The following is an 8,821-nucleotide window of genomic DNA, read 5'->3' on the forward strand; positions in this document are numbered from 1 at the left end:
CTCTACCAACCGAGGGAGCTACGCCCCAACCCTTATTTCCTGCATTATTAGGGCATCACATGCTTTCTGTGGAAACTGTGCACAATGCACTTGGAGCGGAAACTGGGATTCACTGGCTCACCTGGGGGATGCTGTACCTCTGTCCTTCTTGCTTCCCATATGGCTCATTGACTGGCATGAACTCATCAGCCATTGTTTCTTGTGTAGAAGGTAAGATGGGAGGCATGCAGAGGGGGGGAAGAGGCACTTTAATTGGAGCACTGTAAATACACGGATGGCCTCACGCTGCCTGGCTTCTGCCTTGAGTCCTGCCTGACACTGCACTTGCTTTTCCTCCACTCAGCAGCCTGAGAAGGAGCCCAAAAACCCACAGGGGTCCCCAGAGTCCCCTCAGAGTTTGAAAGATCTGCCCACTTCCACTGCACATCTACATGAATCTAGATTTTCTTCACATGCTTCAGACAAACAACACAGTGCAACAGATGAATTCAGTAGTGCAACTGCCTTTTGTGAAGCCAGATATTAAAGAGGTTTAAAAGTTGCTAAACATTTTTTGTAGGGGGGGGGCAATGTGGCTATTTTAGAAGAAATGTCACTTACGTTAGTGTGATGGGTTCTCTGCCTCAATATTTCCAGATTTTCACTTCTTTCACTTCTAGAACTGTGAACAGGAATATGTGAAATCTACATTAAGAACTAATTTAGAATCTTTAGTAATATTTAAATGTGTAAAAGAATCCTGAAACCAAAAGTTTGGGAATAAGGATCATCTCCCTAATGACTCTCTTCATTTTCTAGCAGATATTTCTGTGTCTCAGAAGCAGCAGCCGTCATTTGAAAGAGAACCTTCAATGATAATGGCTAGTACATTACAATGTCTTTATAGATGGAATACTATACAGCAACAAACGGGAATAAAGTATAGTTCCATAAAGTGGCTGTTTAGCGAAAGACTACATACACAGCAAATGCATTACAGCCGGAGAAATGCAAAAGCCAGAGAAAATCCTTGACATTTCAAAGACAGGCTGCATATGTGATGGTGGCCCTAGAAGGATATGTTGTCTATGATGTCATAATAATCTATTTTGTGTTAGTATACCCTATAACTTATAATGTAAACATGATGATGAAAAACTTACCTCGAGTGCTGGTGATGTGATCTTTCTCTGCCTGTGACTCGGCTAAGGGTATCAACGGTCTGTCTGGGAGCCATGAACTTGCTGGGAAACCATATTCCTCTTTACCCACTGCCTTTTTCCTGACCCGCCAGAGGAGGCCTCTGCAGAGGGGCTGCAGGATGGGAGCTGTGTCGTTTATGATGGCTTCCTCCTCATTGCTTCAGTGCAGCTGTTTTTTCCCTAGGCAGTTCAGTAGATCCCAGCACGGTGTGGAATCCAGTGTGCAGTCTTCCCATTCTCCCTCCTTCACTGGCTTCATTGCCATCTTCTCAAAGGCCCCAGTGCCTGGCAGCTTGGCCTCCCATCTCCTTGGACCAGTGGCTTCCACAGAGGCCTGATGTACTACTTTCAAGCCTAGGGTCAATAGTCCCTTATCAATATTCCCAATAAGCTCTTTCCCTTATCGGGTCATCTGGTGATAATAGCTGCTCCTTGTGGAAAACTCAGATTACTTATTCAAACTGAGGCTGTCAAATGGCACTGGGCAGTTTGTGTGTTACTTGCATGGAGTCCCTGAGCATAGACTAGGGTAAATTTTTCTCTCTTGCCGGAACGCCATGGAAACAGTTTGAACAGCAATGAACAGAAACCCAAATTTCAAATGGCTCCACATTCTAAAAGTTTGCCAGCATGCATTTGACCTCTTGAGCATCCCCAAACACTAGTGTACTAAAAGTATTTATAAATTACCTTTAGTCTATATGTAAAGGAGTTTTGTGTTTCATTTATTTTTAGGTCCCCTTTCATTATGTATGAGCAAATATTCTAAAATCAGAAAAAAACAATCTGGAATCTGAAACACTTCCAGTCCCAGACACTAGATAAGAGATGTTCAGTTGGTGCCGGGAGCGACTCAGGAACAACACTGATACAGGATACAGATCTCCAAAGACAGGATGTGTGCAGTTTGCTGTGTGAGCTCCTTGTCATGGCCTGTGGGTCATCATGAGGTTTCAGCCTGTCATGTGTGGTGTCCTGTGAAGAACTGGTAATGAAACAAATACCCGAGGACTACTGGCTGCTGCACCTGACCACGATGGTGGTCAGCTGACTCAGGGCTGTCAGGTCTGGAAGCTCTTCTTCACTCCATGGGAGCATTTATAGAAAGAAAAATGACACTCCTAAACTTAAAAAATATGAAATTTTTCTCTGCATGTGTGTTTTGCCTGTATGTATTTATGTGTACCACTTGTGTTCTTGGTTCTCACAGAGGCCAGAGGAGGGCGTCAGATCCCCTGAAGTTGGAGTTAGAGACAGTTGTGAGCTGATATGATATGTGGGTGCTTGGAATTGAAGCTGGGTCCTCGGGAAGAAGAGCAAGAGCTCTTAACCACTGAGCCTTCTTTCCAGTCCACACAACCAAGCTTGTTTTTTTTTTTTTAATTAAAGATTTTTGTCTAATCCTCTTTAGAATATCATTATAATTTTAAAAAAGTGTTAGTCCTTTGAGATTTTTATACAGTGTGATTTTGATCACGTTTACGGTATTTTTGATGTATGTGCACATATGAGTTCATACGTGTCCACATGTGTATGGAGGACAGAGGTCAAGACAGGTGTTTTCCTCAGTCACATTCTACCTTATTATTATTTTAAAATCTTTATTCTTTATAATTTCATACATGTACACAATGAAATATGATCAATTCTACTCCTTTCCATCTTTAACTTGTTCCCCTTGCAACCTCATGGCTTTGTTTGAGCCTGGAGCTCACAGATTTGGCTAGCTTGGCTGTCCAGAAAGCCCAGTGTCTCTTCTATTACTGTCTCTCAGTGCTATAGGATTCTAGGCATTGTCTGTTGTGCCCAGCTTCTGCCTGGGTGCTAGGGATCAAATTCAGGGCTTTGTGCAGGCATGGTGAGCAGTTTACCAACTGAGCCATCTCTGCAGTTCCCAAGTCTTTAAACCTCCAATCCAGTCATAGAACTAGAGTGATCTCCCCCAAATTTATTTTCCCCTAGAACCATCAGGGCTGGATTTACTGGAAACTAGACAAAATATTTAACTCAGCAGGATGCTGAATCACAGTGAACGCAAAGCAACAGCAACTGTGTTACACGGAATCTAACGTGTTCTGTGAGCCACAAGACCCTGACAACTGACAGAAGAGGTTTGGGGAGTCTCAGATGAAGCTGAGGGTGGGGCATCTGAGTCACTTTGATTCTATGTTTTCTATGTCAGCGCACATGACGCTTTTACTGCTGGAAGATACTGTTGTAATATCACACTGGAAGTTGTTTGTGGGATCAGTCAGCTCCCTGTTACTACAATGGAGTACCTTATATAGTCAACTTACAGAAAGAGAAAGTTAATGTTGGCACAGACTTTGATGGTTTTAGTCCACAGACAGTGGGCACTGTTTGCTTTGGCCTTGGAAAAGCAGCCATCATGGAGGGAGTGTGTAGTGATGAAGCCTATGACCTCAAGGCCAGGATGCAGACAGGCTTTGATATAATACTCACACTGATCTACTAAAGGTCCCATTTCTTAAAGTTGTCACCATCTCCCAATAGCTCAATTCTAGCAACCAAACCTTTGAGGACTGTCAAGATTCAAACTACATCTCCTTGCAAGGTGGTCCAGCCTTCCCTGCCCCAACCGTGCCTCTCTAAGAGTAAATACCAAGCCAAAATGTAGGGAGGAATTGCTTGTATATCAAAATAAATAAATGATTTTACTGATTTATAACACTAGAAACTGGTGAATAGGAACGGTAACATACACAAGGGAACCAGACAAAGGAGACAGAATGCAACATTGGATAGAGCCAAACTTTTCTCTTGTACATAACAGAAAACATGGAGCTAACTTGGACCTGGAGCTCTACTTTGTTTAGATGACTGAAGGTTGAACTCCTCCTGGCCATACTTTATGAGGATGAAATGTCAGAACATCCTTGCTATAGCAACGATGAGGGATCCAAAGTTTGAGAGTGACAGAGATGCTGAGGTGGAGTTAGTCACTTCCAACCCCACTATCTTCTCAGTGACATTTCTGAGAGGGCCCAGAGTGGCTCTGCAGTACCATGGTGAGAGAAAGACCCAGGCATGATGGATGTTGCTACCAGCCTCTTGGGTTCTCTGGCTTTAGTGAAGGATAGACCCTCTAGCAACAGAGATGAAGTTTCAGCAAGATGGACCATATGGAGATGAGGAGCTTTGCCTCAAGTAGACTATGGTTGACTGCTCAGCCAACTCCAGGAATCTGTCTGACACTACCTCCCATTTTGCATTTCTATGATTACAAACGTGTGCCACACATTTGGATTTTTGTGTATGTTCTGGGGATTGAACTCAGACCATTGAGTTCATGAGGGGCTATCTGACAGAGCTCTCTGTCCAGCATAAGAATTTAATTCTTGAGCAGTTTCAGTTATCTCACACGGGGAAGTCTACAGACTGCCGAGGAGACACAGCTGTAAATGCTAGTCTTCTGTCCGTGAGCAGAGCCTGGGGATCCTAGATTGTGGCTCAGGGAGAGGTTTTCATCACAGGGACATCCCCATGCTGTGCTCTCTGGCACCAAGCACCGCAGGCCTCGTTTCGTGGCTGCTTGAGACTCTGGAGCGGCTCAGGACAAAGCTCCAGGCAGTTGGTGGGAGCATTGGTGTGCTGGGTGGGAGCATCCTAGAGCACTTTGGTCATGCAGTTTCTGCTCCAGTCAGAACTGATGAATAGGAGGGTCGGACCTGTCGGAGGCTGTTCAGGGTGAGAAATGCTTTCTAAGCAAGAAGAAAGAGTCCCTTTCTGGCCAACTTATGATGGGAACCTATAGAAAAACTGAAGCCTTATAATGGACTTTCAAGTAATTCAGACAAACTTCATACCAAAGCAGGGAGAAGCCTGCACAGTGCAAAGCCATTTACTTAGCTGCTGCTAGGAAAGACTGGGGAGCAGCCCTGTCCCCAAGTGAGCTCAAGTGGGGTTCCTTTGCCTTTCACAGGCCTTAGGGCTTCCCATGGCCCGGCCCATGTTACATCTCTAAGGCTACTGTGTTCCCTTTTCTCTCCTCTCCCCCCAAAAGGAACATTCTTAGGTACTTTTTTAAGTATCTAGGAGGTATCTAAGAAACTTTCCAAATAGAAAAGTTCTGTCTCCTTTGTCTCCTTATTTGTCCAATATGTCCAACAACCTCCCACTCCACAGATAGTCACATGCAGACATAGACATGTGCTCTTGTAGGAAAGCAAGGACAAAGGGAGACAGTTTGGAATTATTATTATTATTATTATTATTTTAAAAACAATCCTTTTGTATGCTAGAAAGAATGGTGAATAATTTCTGCCAATGGTCAAAATAGGACTTGTACTCATTTGAATTTTAAATTATCTACCAAACGGGGTTTCTATTTTGCTTTAGAGGGTGGGTTTTAGATAAGACAAGTCATTGCAAAGCTAGGTTCAGAAGCTAAAAAAAAAAATCCTCTGTGGCTAGCCAGACATTCACATTTGCCAAGGGACTAGGCAGTAGGAGATGCTGCCCTTCATCCGGATTACACCAGTGCTCTGCAACTTCTGAACACCTGCTTTGCAGTCGTCTTGTGGTCTCTTCCTTGAGAGACTCCACTCTGAATCGAAGCCAGGAGAGCTGTCGAGTTTTCTGTTAAGTAAAGCCCATGCTAAACAAGCCATGTTCATACCACACTGCTGTCTCCACTTGAGTCTCCAGTTTTTTTTTTTATCCTTGCTTTGTTGAGCACTTTAATATCCCCCACATGTCACATGGTCCCTCATCCTCAGTGCAGACTTGAGGACAATGAAGCGCTCAGATGGAGTAAGTCCAGTTTCTCCATATTGTCCCTATATGAACTATCAGGCAGATCCACCAGGACTGTCTGACTTCTCCTTCATGGCCTTGTTTCTGTGCGAGCACATTCGTGAGAGTGTGGTGTGTTCCAGTGGGTGTGCACATGTGTGAGCATGTGTGTGCACGTGTGTGCATGTATGGAAATCAGTCATCCACGTCTGCTATCTTCCTCCATTGCTTTCTGTGCAAATGTTTGAGATAGAGTCTCTCACTGACTTGAGAGCTTATCCATTGGACACACTGGCTGGCCAGTGAGCTCTAGAGATCTTTTCCATGTCTCCCAGTCCTGGCATTACAGAGGTTCCCACTGTTCTCACTGGTGCTGGGACCCTAATTCAAGTCTTCGTATTTGTGCAACATGTCCTTTATTGGCTGAGCCACCCCCACCCAGATTCCCTATAAGCACACCAGAGACAGGAGTGTGGAGTTCTAACTTGGATGTGCTTGTCAGTCAACTACCAAGTTTAAAAATCAATCAGGCAATGCTTCTTTCTTTGGGGTTTAATATTTGTCTTAATCTGCTTTATGTTGCTAAAGCAGAAAAAAAGGGAGGTTGGGGAATTCATTAAAAGCAAAAAATTTGTTTCTCATAGTTCTGGGCTTTTGCCAACTGCTCCCAGAGGTGTCTGGGAGACATTGTCACTGGATCTTCTCACACTTGCCCGTAGGTTGAGATGTCTAAGAGCTCCCTGTGAGTGTGTATGGTAAGGGTCTCTGTGCTGGATCTCACATGCTGGAGGGAAGCTAAGCATGCGTGAGAGACAGAAGCAAGGGAGGGACACACGTGTGTAGACACCTCACTCTCTTAATACCTAGTCTATTCCCGAGACAATATTAATCCTAATCATGTGTTAATGGCCCATTTTCTAGTACTGTATCAATTGCAATTAAATTGCAACATGAGCTTAGGAGGGGGCATTCAAACCATAGCAATGTCCCATCTTGATACTAACATGAGCAGAGATACTCAGATTCATATCTAACGAGATAGAATATGAAGTACATGGCGGGATGGGCTTGTGCTTGCCCTGCCTGGCTCAGCAAGGGAGATGATTACTGATCTTGCAGGCGTTTCATTGGAAGGACCTTGTAGAGCATGTCCCCAGGAGCTGCCTTCCTAGCAGACTGGAGACTGGGTGTCCTCCAGGAGGGGTAAGTGTGAGATGATGCAGCAGACTACTACCTGAAGCAGAGATGGCAAAGGCCAAGAATTGAATTTTGTGTGTGATCACAGTCATCTAACAAATGACTAGTACCTTCTCGCACTTTCAGACATTGCCCTCGTGGCGGAGAGGGTAATCTCAACAGCTGTATTCTTATCTCTCTGTCACCAACTGATAACTGAAATGTACTCAAATAGCTAGGCGATGGCTTAGTATATTTGGGCACTTCCAATCTTATAATGAAGAACAGCAGAGAGCTACACACAGAGAGTTCATCTTCCTTCCTCCCTCCCACCCTCTTCTTTCTCTCCCTCTCCTTCCACTTACACCTGTTCCTAGTTCTTGTATCTTATGGAAGCTCCAGGCTTATACATTGCTATAACACTCTCTGTGTCTCCCCATTAATGCATTTCTTCTGTGTATATATGTACCTGTGTCCACATTCTTCCGATTTTTAAAGGCCATCAATCAATTTGATTTGAGGACTCCCCTTCATGATCTCATTATGCTTTATATCACTGTGAAGATCCACTGTCCAGGTAAGTTCCCATTTCCAGGTTCCGGAAGTGGGAGCCTGCCTGCAAATTGTATTTGGAGGAGGACAGGCGAAGTCACTACAGGTTATCTATCAGTTGGAGTCCTGAGTGAGAGTCACTGGAGCCCATCCGCTGAAAGGCTGCAAATAGAGTATCCATGGGATAAACAATTATTTTTAAGACACGCCATTTATATGGAATGCTTTGACCTTGAACCCAGGGCCTCTAGACTTACGAAGTTTTTGGTCCCAGGAGTAACTGGCTTGTTGGTTGATCATAAGCTTTGCATGCTAGCCTTACTCTTCCAAGGTTTTTATTAGTCTTTTCTTTTTTTCTTCTTTTTAAAAAAGTCCATTTTAATTGGAGATTTTGACATTGACATTATTCGGGTTGGGAAGAGCCTGAGGCAACATAAAGTAATTGTCTTTTATTAGAAGAGTTCAGGAGGACACTGGGTGATCTCCATCAACTCTGAAAACACGGAGTCCTTCCTGGAATACCTTCACAGTGAAAAGGTGGGGAACAACCCGCAGCCAATGGCATACGATCAATACTGGCGAGAGGAGGGGTGTGTGGGCTGGACAGCAGCTTCTCTTATTTCTTTATTCCATCTCGTCGTTCCTCTGACAGGACTACTTGTCAGATGTCGAGGCCGGGAACTGGTTTGGAGATTCTTGTGTGATTGTTTGAGGGTGTATAGACATCCACAGACTGTCATTGCTTAGCCAGTGTGGTCCATCTTGTTAGACCATGACTGTGCATGCATGGCCAGTCAGAAGCCTCTCAGGAGGTGACATACATGCTGGCAACACTGGGGAATGGGTCACACCTGTCCTGAGTCACTCATTCTCTTGACTTCCTTTACTATGTTTTATCTTTCATCATTCTAACAAAATATATGAATCTAGGTGCTGTATCTTCAGTGTCTCCAATAGGCTTTGTCAGTAAGGTTTTGGTCTCCAACAGGGCATCACTAGGAGGTGGAGGAAATCTTAGGGGTGGATCCTAGTGGGAGCCAAGTGGGACCTATCTATTAGGTCATTTTGGATGTTGTCAAGGGGATTGAGGAACACCACTCTCTTCTCTTCTTTTGTTCCCTGTCATTTTGTGAACTTGGTTGTCCTAAATAGGGGTC

At 44.2% G+C, this 8,821-nt stretch overlaps 1 long non-coding RNA gene across 1 annotated transcript; it reads left to right on the forward strand.

The window, feature by feature from the left end:
• Nucleotides 1-104: 104 nt before the first annotated feature.
• LOC110297294 lies at nucleotides 105-8,602 on the forward strand. Its single transcript, XR_002378267.1, has 3 exons — nucleotides 105-210; nucleotides 7,056-8,201; nucleotides 8,317-8,602. It is a non-coding gene; the product is annotated as an uncharacterized LOC110297294 (long non-coding RNA).
• The last annotated feature ends 219 nt before the right edge of the window (nucleotides 8,603-8,821 follow it).

The sequence above is a fragment of the Mus caroli genome, chromosome 7, assembly GCF_900094665.2.
Source record: "Mus caroli chromosome 7, CAROLI_EIJ_v1.1, whole genome shotgun sequence".
Lineage (NCBI taxonomy): Eukaryota > Metazoa > Chordata > Mammalia > Rodentia > Muridae > Mus > Mus caroli.